Source organism: Hydra vulgaris, chromosome 02, assembly GCF_038396675.1.
Source record: "Hydra vulgaris chromosome 02, alternate assembly HydraT2T_AEP".
Lineage (NCBI taxonomy): Eukaryota > Metazoa > Cnidaria > Hydrozoa > Anthoathecata > Hydridae > Hydra > Hydra vulgaris.
Genome location: NC_088921.1, coordinates 70,527,180 through 70,540,208, shown reverse-complemented (window position 1 = coordinate 70,540,208; position 13,029 = coordinate 70,527,180). Strand labels below are relative to the sequence as shown.

Sequence of the window (13,029 nt, the reverse complement as noted above, 5' to 3'; positions counted from 1 at the left end):
GAAAATTATAGTTGTCAAAACTACTCTGGGTTATTAACATAATTTGAATATTATATATATATATATAGAGAGAGAGAGAGACTATTATTTAAAACCATAACCTTGAAATTTTTAAATAACTTACTTCAAAATTTATTTGATTTAGTGTGAATCTGCTGCTATAAAGAGAAATTTTTGTCAAATAGTTTCTTTTTAATTTATAATCACATTAAAAATTCTTTTTTATTGGGAGTTTTTATGAACTTTTTGATTTGAATTGATTTGTGGGTATGATTGAATTATAGATTGTGGCCATATAAGCTTATATATTCTTTGGTTTTTTGTAACTAAGTGTGATGTTTTTGTTTTCATAAATAAATACAGTGAATTCACGACATCTTTACCTCCGGATAATTTGAACTTTCATTAACTTATAGTACTTTTGAGTTCCCTTTGAACCCTCACTAATACTCATAAAAATTGGTAATAGCTTGTTAGAATACATTATTATAATTTAATAACCTTTACAAATCGCTAGTGTATAAATGTCATAAACTATTTTTGTGCATAAATCAAATCAAATATATACTGAAAATAGTTGAGTGTTAGTAATAAAGAGAATAATAATAATTTATAAAAAAAAATTAAAAACGACAAGTACCCAGAAGTATTAAATCAGAATTTAAGCAGAATTAATTATATATTAGAGTAAGCAGAAGTATACAAAGTTAAGAATGTAATAGATAATTAGCAGTAGAGGTGAATTAACTTAAGAAGAATACTTTATTAACAAAAAATTAAATAGATTATATTTGAATTTGAAAATTGTTGGGAGGCATTTCACCTGGGAGGGAAGACTATACCAGGTGTGTATGCTCTGGTATTTAATACGTTTATGTCCATAATAACCAGTTCAGTGTACTTTTATTATAAAAAAGTTAAAAAGTTAGTAAATGGAAGAGGTAGGGTTTTATGTTGTTTCCAGACACAAACAGCTTGAGTGTTAAATGAAGTCCTTTAATTTAAGTATTTTTGATATGTAGTAGAGGATGTTAGGGTCTGAGTTGAAATGTGAGATAATCTTAAAAAGGTTTTGGACCAGGTTTGTCCCCATATTTGACAAGCATATCTGAGATGAGATTTAAAAACAACTTAGTTTCAGAGCTAGATCTTGAAGATGGTATAGAAAACTTTGAATCAACTTTGATACCAAGATATTTGATAAAATCCAGAGGATCTACTTTTTGACCATTCAATGTGGTATTTTAGTTGATCTGGAGATCAACAAAAACAACACATGCAAACAGTTTATTATTTATAATTTCATTGTCCGAATTGTCCATTAAAACAGTTTATTGTCCATATTTATCCCAAGGGAGTTTTGTTGATTACGCAAAATTGTATATAAATTGTAAAATAGTACGTATCAAACAGAGTTCTTAAAAGTGAATATAGTTGTCGTTTTTATAAAAATCACTCTATAACTCAAACTTTGTTAGCTTGAACATAGCTTGCTAAGAACTTGCATTGCTCCAACTTGCTAAGTCAAACCTTTTTATCTGTTCCCGTGGCTAATATTCTTCTAATAACTCGAACTTTAGAAGACAAATAAATAAAACAATTTAAGTAAAAGTTATTATTTTTACTTTATTAACTTAAACTTTTTTACCTTTTTTACTTTTTTTGACAAAGGTTTGTGTCAAAAAATGTCTCCATAACTCAAACATTCGTCAACTCAAACTATTTTTCTTGGTTCCTTGGAGGTTTGAGATATCAAGAGTTTACTGTATCATTAATTTTTATGAAATATTATCTCCTGTAAATTCCTATTTTTAATGTATTATGAAGAATAAATAATGTTTTTTAATATATTTATGTTAATAATATAATTTCTATAAACACTTACCTAATCAAAGAAGGCTACCTGATTATGCTATTGCTAAAGCAGAAACCTTGTTAGGTTTGAAAGCTAACAAAAAATTACTTCAACGAGAATTGCTAAATGAGACTGGGAAAATGATAACGCTCCGAGATTTATCAAATATTGCTGCTTCTGCACACAAAAGTGACACCCGGAATGATTTAACAACCTTTATTAAAACTTTAAAGGAAAAATACAGTAAGAAAGTTATCAAGTTATTTTATCTTCTGTAAAGTAAACTGTTAACTTTTGATCTTTCAATTTCAATTACTCTTTTTTTTGTAAAAATGTTAACAATAAATAATATTCCTTAAATATAAGTTCATCATTTATTTATTGTAATTACTTTTACATAAATTTTGAAAAAATTCACGATTGACAAGTTTCATATACAGGTATAGTACCCTTAAAAAAACAGTGCCCTTAAAAAGACAAAAAAATTATATTGCTGATGACTATTGCTAACCAAAACCAAACAAAAATTTGGATATTCCAAAATATAAACAACCCATATAACCTTTAGAAAAAAGTTAGTTTATAGTGCAGAAGTTCAAAAATTTTTCTAATTTTGTATCAGAAGTATTTTAAAAAATTTTAGTACTAAAATCGACTAATATCTAATATGCTTTTTGCATACTATACATTTTCTTTCATGTAAGCCCCTAATCATTGTTTGTAGTGACAAACATTTTTCTTTTCAGTTTGAAGCTTTCTTTTTCCTATATATTTGGCTATTTAAGGTTTAAGCTTTCATTACTAATACTGACTTTTATTCCAGTTTTTTGTATCGACTCTGGTGTGGCCCACTTCTCCCACATACTTGCAAGAGATAATATAAAAGCCTCTATTAATTGTTTCATGTTGACTAAACAAACTTTCTTTTACATTTTCATGTTCTTGAAGCCCCTTGTTGATTTGATCAAAAAGTTGCGTTACCCAGTAGTGTCTGGAGGTTATATATACAAATGTATTTCTTTCTCTCTAAGAAATCGAAGTATGGTATAATGAAAACGACAACTGTGACCATCTCTCAGTAAAACAACAGGGCAAAGTATGTCTTTTGCAATAAGGTGCCTATCAAATAATTTATAAAATGTAGGTAAGGATTTCTGATCTTGTGATCCATTCTCTGTTACCAAAATTAATAAGTTTGAAATACTTCGAACAGCATTATGTGGAGCCATTTGACTAATAATTCCTTAAGTACCAAATATTACATGGCAGGTGCATTTTTCACCTAAATAATAATTTAAGCAGTGAAAATGTGTGTGAAATTTCAAAATATAAATTACATGTCTTGTCTTAAAATATATCTATTTTCAAACTTGTCATTTTTTTGACAATATCCACTTATACTAATAAGCACTTATAGTAAAATGTTAATATATAGAAAATAAAAGTTATGAAATAGGTTTTAATATCTTGTACTATATAGCATAATATAATAATTTAAAGTTTACAATTATTTTTAGTATAATGTACCAGATAACAACCTCATTGGATTTTTTGTAACACATTAACTATAATGTCTAATCATTTTTTGACAGTTTTCATAACGGCCACCATCTACTAATCCGCTACCTGAACCATTAACACCATGGTTAACAAACTGTTGTGTTTCATTGAACTGGTCTGTCAATTTGACCAGTCCAATGACCAGTTGCTTCTTGATTGTCTTCAATCATGATGCCACAAATCACCGATTCTTTTGTAAGATCATCTAAAACATAGTGAACACTCTATCAAATTTTCCAATAAAAAACAAAATTTGAACACATTTTATATTTTTAAATATATATTAGCATTTCTGACTTATTTTAATGAAGTCATTTAATCTAGTTCCACATCCCAGTAAAAACATACTGTTAACTTTTGCGATATTCAAATTTGTTATTGCCTAAATTAAAGCAGGCCATTTCACGAGTACAATTTATTGCTCTACTCATACTGACGAATCCTTGTTTTTTAAAAAAACATTGACATTTTTGGCATCCCATTATCTCCAAAACAACTTTCTCAGGCTAGAAATAAAAATATAATAATAATAAAACTAACTTTTCAATGATGTAGTAAAGAATTACATTTGTCAATACAATTAAGAGTTTGCACAGATAATAAATAACAGTTTTATAGATTAAATTTTGTTTGGGGTTTATATATTGAAAAGTACAATACAGTATTATATATAAACAATTTACATGATAGAGCACTGTACTTATTTGTGATGTTCTTTTTTCTGTAAATTTGTTTTAAACTGACATGGACACAGAAACTTTCTATATTTAATAATACAATAGAAAATTTTTTACCTTTTCTTCAAACGAGTTTTCCATTTGCAGTCAAAGCAATAAACATTCTTCCTCCTTTTATCTTTTTGTTAGTATGATCTTGAATTTTTAACACATCCATAATAAGATTTTTTAGTTTTTTTCTGTTCATACCTTGGTAATTTTGATTTTAACAGCGCACATACTCAATAGTATCTTCTTCTTCAGTGGTTAGTATCATTACAATTTCATTTCCTGTAAGAAGTTTATGCTGGTCCTTCTGGTGTATTGGCAGAGGTGTTGAAAGCTTCAGAGAATGTAAGTTTTCAATGGGTGTCTGATCTCTGCAATCCAATTGGAAATGAAGGTAAAATCCCAAAAAATTAGAAAAAAAGTTGGATGGTAAAGATTCATAAAGGAGGCAGAGACACATTAGAATGTGGTTCTTATAGAGGAATCAAATTGCCAGACAAGGTAATGATGGTTTTACAAAAAATTATTGAAAGCAAAATAAGGAGCAGTGTATTTATCAATAACATGCAGTTGGTTTGAGGCCAGGAAAGGGAACAACAGATGGCGTATTCATTGTAAGGCCATTTAAGAAAGGTTTTTGGAAAGGAAAGAAGATCTGTGGATGGCATTTATTGACCTAGAACAAGCTTTTGACAGAGTTCCAAATTAGGTGGTGTGGTGGGCTTTAAGGTGTTTAGGTGTTGAAAAATGGCTAGTGACAGATATCATGGCTATGTATGAAAATGTCACAACAATCAAAAAAGAGATGGAGAAAGTGATAGTTTTTAAGGAAGGTTGGTGTGCACCAGGGCTCAGTGCTTAGTCCTGTGCTTTTTATTATTATTTTGGAAGCTCACTACGAAGAGTTCAGAGTTGGTTTACCATGGCAGTTATTCTATGCAGATGATTTGTGCCTGATAGCAGAAACAGAAGAAGAATTAGTATTCAGATTTCAGACTTAAAAAGATTGAATTGAAGCAAAAGGGCTAGATAAACATGAATAAGTCTAAAGTTATGCATTGTAAAGTCAAGAATGAGCAGAAAATACTAGGAAGTGGACATGTGGAGTATATGGGAAGGGAATTGGAGCAAATTATATTGTTTGTACATTTTGTGAGCAATGGGTTCATAACAGACTTAGTGATATACAAGGTTCTCTTGAGATGTTTGGTTTTGAGTGTTAAATGTATTTATGGTGAGTATGGAAAAGAAATTAAAATTGAGATCAAAAAGTGTAGGAAAGATAGAGTGTGTTAAATTTAAAAATAAATTAGTAACTTTATTATCTTTGAGATACAATTAGATCAGCTTGTAGGAGCAGAAGAAGCATCTAGGGCGAGAGTAAGGTCTGCTTGGGCCAAGTTCAAAGAATTTCCACTTATAACAGCAAGAGGTTTTTTATTAAAGATTATGGAAAAGTTATACAGCATATACTTCCAGAGTGTTATGATGTATGGCAGTGAAACATGGGCAATGAAGGTTGATGATGTTCAGCGTTTGGAAAAGACAGAAAGGATGATGATTAGATGGATGTGCAGTGTGACCAGAAAAGCTGTGATGATCTAAAAAAAGAAAATTTCAAAAATTTATAAAATATTTCTCCTTCTTATATATATGTATTCATATATATATATTTAGTTTATTTGTATAATTATAGTTTATTTTCTTATCAGTATATAATATAAAATATATTTTAGGTGCTAATGTTGAAGTTTTGACGGATACAGGCAATAATTTGCAAGGGCTTTTTTTTCAAAATTTTTTTATGCACAGTGCCTACAATGCATATCCTGAGTTTTTATGCATGGATGCGACATATAAGTTATTAGAAATTCGTCTACCCGTTTATATTCTGCTATGCGAAGATGGAGCTGGTTGGTTTGAATTGTTTATTTATCAAAGTTTTGATGTTTATAAATAATTAATAACCTTAAACATCATATTTAGTTATGCCTAATTTACATTCACTTTTTTGTATAGGTGAAAGTGAAATAGCTGCTGTAGGTTTGCTTACGCATGAAGATGCTGCATCTCTTAGGTATAATTTCTTTGCTGTGTCTGGCTTTGATGTATATGCATAATAACAGACAAAACTAATATTAAATTAATCAAACTGACATTTTATATTCTTAAATGGCATTTCAAAAATGTATATGTTACATTTATAAACCGCCACAATAATGACTAGTCAGAATAATATTTTGAAGTTGTTGAAAGACCATCTCGACTCTGTATATATATATTTCTCTATATATTATTTTTTTATTATTTGTTTTAAAGTTGGTTTGTTGAAAGATTTAAGAGTTTCAATATTGCTTGGCCAAAGACAAATGTCTTCATGACAGACAAAGACTTAACAGAGAGAGAGAGATTTTACGTAGTGCTTTTCCAGGGGTTTCTCTATTACTCTGCTTATTTCACACCATGAGGGATAACAAGCGGTGAACAAACTTCATCTTTAGAACTTATTCAGAAATTGGCCTATGCTACATCAGAGGAGGTTTATGATGAATTATATAGATTATTTCTTTCATCTTCTCCAACTACCGTTGTAGATTATTTTAACAAGAACTGGCATAATATTCGTGTTGGTTGGGTTTTTGGTTTAAATTTTGCTAGTCGAAACTTCATGAACAGCACCAACAACCATCTTGAAAATTTCAATGGTAAATTAAAAGAAGTGATTGACTGCAACAGTTCATTAGAAAATTTTCTGGATAAATTCTATGTTGTTTTAGCATCGATGCGTAACGAGAGAGATCATAAGACTATTTATCAAATGCAAAAAGTTCTGGTTGACATGTTCGATCCCAACTCAGCTGAGGCAGCATATAAGAAAGTTCTAACATTGTATGCAGCTCAACATGTTTTAAAGCAAATGAGTTTGTGTGGAGACATTAATTTGTTACAAAGAGAAAATGAATACTTTATGGTAAACACCACTGAAGGTCTGCATACAGTGACTTCGAATTTTTGTTCGTGTATGTTTAGAAATTCAATTCACTTACCTAAAAGTACTATCGTCAGCGCCAACGAGCTTTTAATAGTCCTGTAATGGCTGATGAGTCGAGATATGTAGAGTTTCATGTAGCTCCAAAAAGAAAACTACTTTCTCAGCATGAGAAATTTAAACTTGCTCTACAGGAAACTTCATTTCTTGCTACCCTTGTTTCTGAATCCACTGGACAGACTTTTGAACAATGTCTCAGTCTCAGTAAAAAAAGGTTGGACTGATGGTAAGGTCATGTTAGTTAATGAACTTATTGATGAGGACATTTGTTCATCACAACCAGAAAGTACATTACCTAGTGCATTAACTATAATTACAGATTCTCCAATAAATTCATTGAGATGTGTATCTGGAGTTAATGGTGTAAACACTTCAGTAGCACCGTTAATAGTCAGTGAAGAAAATGTTTTAAGCACTAAAAAAAATGTTTCACAATTAGCTACAGAGTATGCAATTGATAACAACAGCATTTTATTTGAGCAAGCTATTATTTCTGAAAAAACGCTATCTCAATTAGAAGAGTTAACATCTGTGAAAAACTATGCAGGTGCATGTTTAAACTGTTTCTCCCCTTTAAAATATTTCCTTATTAAAATACAAATAAATCAACAAATTTAGTATTTTCACACTTTAAAAACCATAAATTTCTTGTAGAGTCTAACCTGAACAGGATTCGCATGCCGAAACATGTTTCTCGATGTGGACGACCTAAAGGTTCTTCTCTGACCACTATTGGTTTGCCAAGAAAGCGACAACCTAATTTACATGAAAGAAGAGTACCTTTTTTGAAGTTACATCCATCAAAAAGACATGCTAGTATGTATAAAAGATGCAGATGTTTATTTTTTTATTAGTATTTCTATAATATAATTTACTTGTTAATTAATCATTTTTTACTAACCATATATTACAAACTTTGCATTTAGTGATGCTGGGTTGGTTTTTAAAACCAGATGATGTCCATAAAGCTCTTTCTGGCATTCTCATTGAAGGTGTTGAAGTGTATTGAAAAAAAAGTCAATCATATATCATCTGCTATTCTTGATGGAAATGCTGTAGGAGCTCTTTTATCGCTACAAGGGTATTTTACCCCATTTGGATGGAAAGTGCTCCATGAACTAATTGATGCCAAATCTCGTCAAAAAATTTGGCCTTGTGCTGTGTGCCAAAAAAGCACTTGCTTGGGTAATGACATTGGGGACTCAGTAGGATGTGATTTATGCCTTTTGTTGTTTCACAAAAAATGTGTTGGTCAGAAAGAGGGGTATCTTCTAAAGTCAAAATACTGGTTTTGTCATTCTTGTTAGAATGTTTTTTTATTAATAAAATGTAGTTATACTTGGCTATACTATATTTGGTATCAAGTGCTTAACTTATATATTATAATTAACATCATATGTTTTATTTTACTATTATATTTTAAGTCTACTGAATTTTTTAAGTTTTTTTACTCATTCATAGTTACAAATCGTATACTGAGAGTCCTCAGGTTGTATGTTAATTTCCAGGTTTTGCAGGTAAACTGTTTTCTCCATTTATTCTTTGATCTTATATTCAACTAAATTTACGTAATATAAATATAAATAGGCCGCTTAACATTTAACACCAGGGCGAAAACAAAATACTTACATAAAAAGTAAAGCTAGTATATCTAGAATTAGAATCATTAGAATTTTTAGAGCTTTAGGTAGTTAAGAGTTTTTTCTTTTACAGACACAAATAATTTTCACTAGAGTTTTTAGAGCTTTAGATAATTTAAAGTTTTAAACAAAAAATAATTTTCACTAGAATTTTTAGAGCTTTAGATAGTTTAGAGTTTTTAACAAAAAATAATTTTCACTAGAATTTTTAGAGCTTTAGATAGTTTAGAGTTTTTAACAACAAATAATTTTCACTAAAATTTTTAGAGCTTTAGATTTTTTAAATTTCAGATTTATCTATAAAATTTTAAAATAGTTTAGAGTTTTTTCTTTTCTTTTAGCCGAAAGTAATTTTCACTAGAATTTTTAGAGCTTTAGATTTTTTAAATTTCAGATTTAGAATTTAGAGTTTCATGTTTCATTTTTCAAAGTTCATGAGTAAGTAAAACAAATAAAACTTTCAAAGTAAAATAGTTGTCATTTTATTCTTAAATATATGTTATTTAAAGATAGGTAAATAATTTATTTTATGGTTAACATCTTCCATAGAAAAATTAACATAATTGTAGAATTTTTTGAACTTAATATAATTTTTAATCCGAAGTTTAAATTTGTTATTGTATTATTATTTTGTTACAAGTTTGAACAAGTACTTTTTATTATATCTTGTTTTTCCTTTTTCTCTAGTTCTTCTAATTCCTGTTTGAGTTAGCTTTCTGTTGAAATATGGTTTAATTTAGTAAATTTTCATTATTTGAAATTTACTTTGTTAATTATTAGCTAACAGTTACAGAAAATTTGAACTAAACAATATTAAGGTAATAAGTTTAGTTTACTGGTAATATTACAAAGTAGATCCTTACTGGTAATTTTCAGGGTTCCCACTCCTCCTTAAAAACCTTAAATATCCTTAAAAAAAAAAAAACTCCTTAAAAGTCCTTAAATAACCTTAAAAAAAGTTAAAACTTGACTGCTCTCCTTAATTTCTCTTTACTTTCTTTTTTTTTTATCATCTAGGAAATTTTATTAAAGCAAATGGGTTATACTTATCTATAGAGAAGCATAGTTACATCTTTGATGAGTTAAAATCCTATACTTTTGTTTTATATATATATATATATATATATATATATATATATATATATATATATATATATATATATATATATACATATATATATATATATATATATATATATATATATATATATATATATATATATATATATATATATATATATATATATATATATATATATATATATATATATATAGTTTGTTGCGTTTGGGAAGCACGGAAAGAAAAAAGTGATTCTTACGCCAACATATACGTCACTTTTAATTACTTTTGGCTTTCATCCAACATTTGCGTGTTGGATGAAAGTCAAAACCATTAATTTAATTACCAATTAATCGTTTTTTAAAAAAACCACAAAAACGCAAATTTAATTGACCAGAATGTTTTTAAAAACATTCTGAATGTTTTTAAAACATTCTGAATGTTTTTAAAACATTCTGAATGTTTTTAACAATATAAACAATTTTTTTATTTTTATTTTTTTTAATAAAATGTTTTTTTTTTTTAATAAATTGTTTTTATTTTTTTACTGTAAATCATGCGCGGAGTGTTGCTACATCGACTATCTTATAGCCTGACTCGCAAGGGAGTGCTGCTACATTGATTGACAAATAGCCTGACTCGCAAGGGAGTGCTGCTACATCGACTGACAAATAGCCTGACTCGCAAGGGAGTGCTGCTACATCGACTGACAAATAGCCTGACCCGCAAGGGAGTGCTGCTTCATCGACTGAGGGTTTGGTTGGGCAGGCAGTCTATCATTAATAAAAAAAATAAATTCTGGTCTTGCATTTTAATTTTTATTTTTTGTCAACAAAATATGGAAAAAACTTTCGGACAACATATAAGGGTTCTATACATACATTTATATATATATATATATATATATATATATATATATATATATATATATATATATATATATATATACATATATGTGTGTATATACACACACACATATATCATATATCAACCCTCTGAGTATTAGAGTAAGTTTTTTAATGAATGTTTTTGGCTTTTTGTATTTAACTTTCACTTTCTTTAAATAATTTTATTTTGTTTTTTTAACAAGTGAACACCGTGCTATAAGGGATAAGTATTTATTGACCCTCTTTTTTAATTAAAGCTATATATATATATATATATATATATATATATATATACATACATATATACATATATATATATATATATATATATATATATATATATATATATATATATATATATAAACATATATATATATATATATATATATATATATATATATATATACATATATATATATATATATATATATATATATATATATATATATATATATATATATATATATATATACATGTATATATATATACTTAATTACAGCCAAATATATATACTTTAGGGAAAAAACCATTAGCAAGATGTTAAACAAACTTCGTATTAAAAAGATTGTTATATTTTTTTCACTAATTACCTTTAGATGCCTAAATATAAAAGTTTCCGGAATATTTCGTTAAATAATGATAGTTACACTTCTTGATTTCAGAAAGATAAATATACCAGCCTTGCAAGATGCAAAGTTTGTTTTAAGTTGTTCTCATTAGCAGGCATGGGTATAAAGGCTCTTTTACCCATTTTACCCATTGAAAGTTTCCGCATCTCTGCATTCCGGATTTTACCAATGCCTAATATAAATTATTTTGCAATAATCAAAATTTTTTCGTGCTTTTTTAAAATTTGAATCGTGCAAATTCGTTTTTTTAACTATAACTTTAATTAAATAAAGCTAAATATTAAATAATCACTTAAGTACCTTAGATGTATAAATGTATTGATGGAAAAACTTGATTTATCAAATTGTGCAAAAAATCTGTTTCAGCAGAGAAAAATATTTTTTATGGTTACACTTACGGAGTACAAAACTTATTAAGATTTTTAAAAAACCATATTGGTAACTCTAAGAAATTTCTATACTATAATTTTAGACTTTGCTACACACCTAGATCTTGAATAAAGTGTTTAATATTCCTAATAAGTTCAAAAAAATTATATATTCAAATATATGTGTAATTGTATGAAATAATATGATGTAAAGCGATTGCCTAAAGAGGGTTATGTTGTTGTGTTCAAAGAAACTTTGCAATCAGTACCACAAAAGCCTATCAAAGGAATGTATCATTTCAGATATGCTTCAGAAGGAAGCAGTTTTGAAAGCAGAATTAATTTGGTATTTAAATATTGTTCAAAGCAAATACTCTTTTAGATGTGAGAATAAGTCTAAACAATTTGCTTTGATGTTTCCAGATAGCAAAATTGCCAGCGACTTTTTATGTGGTCGAACAAAATCTGGCTATATTGTAACTCATGGTCTTGCCCCTTATTTAAAAAAAATTCTGATAAAAGATCTTACCCTGCAGGACAACTTTGTATGTCTTTTTGATAAGTCTTACAATAAAGTTATAAAGAAAGGTCAAATGGACTTACATGTGCGCTATTGAAATGAAGAGAGGAATACTGTTTGTACAAGATATTATAGTTCAGAGTTCATGGGAAAAGATGTAGCCCCAGATATTCTAAATATGTTTAAATCCCGCATGACTGGTTTGAATGCTGAAAAAATGCTTCAGGTTTCTATGGATATCTCTAATGTAAACAAACTCTTTTTGGAAATGCTCAACAAAGAATTTCATAACAATGAATTAAATACACTCATTGATATTGCCTGTGGTTTACATACTATCAATGGATCCTTATAAACTGGTGCTAAAGCTACAGATTGGAACTTAAAGAAGTTAATGTCTTCAATGTACTAAATGTCTTCAATGTACCAAAGTCCATCAAGAGCAAGTGATTATGAAAGAATAGCTGAGGCAACATATTTTCCTTACATATTTTGTGGCACTCGATGGGCTAAAAATCAAAGTGTTGCCAAGAAAGCAATAGAGGTTTGGTCAAAAGTAGTCTTGTTGACTACTGGAAGTCTTTACCAAAAAGTAAGCAACCTGGACTTGGTAAATCAGGGCAAAACACCAACTTTTAACATCAAAGTACTCAAACAAATAAAGTTTTAGTTCCTTTAAAGTTGAAGTTTTTTGAAGAAATTAGTGGCAGTCTAAATACATTCCTTGGTAGGTGAT

At 28.3% G+C, this 13,029-nt stretch overlaps 1 long non-coding RNA gene across 1 annotated transcript; it reads left to right on the top strand.

Moving 5' to 3' along the window:
• The first annotated feature begins 5,888 nt into the window (after positions 1–5,888).
• LOC136076599 (uncharacterized) lies at positions 5,889–7,994 on the top strand. Its single transcript, XR_010636415.1, has 3 exons — positions 5,889–6,053; positions 6,160–6,217; positions 6,460–7,994. It is a non-coding gene; the product is annotated as an uncharacterized LOC136076599 (long non-coding RNA).
• The last annotated feature ends 5,035 nt before the right edge of the window (positions 7,995–13,029 follow it).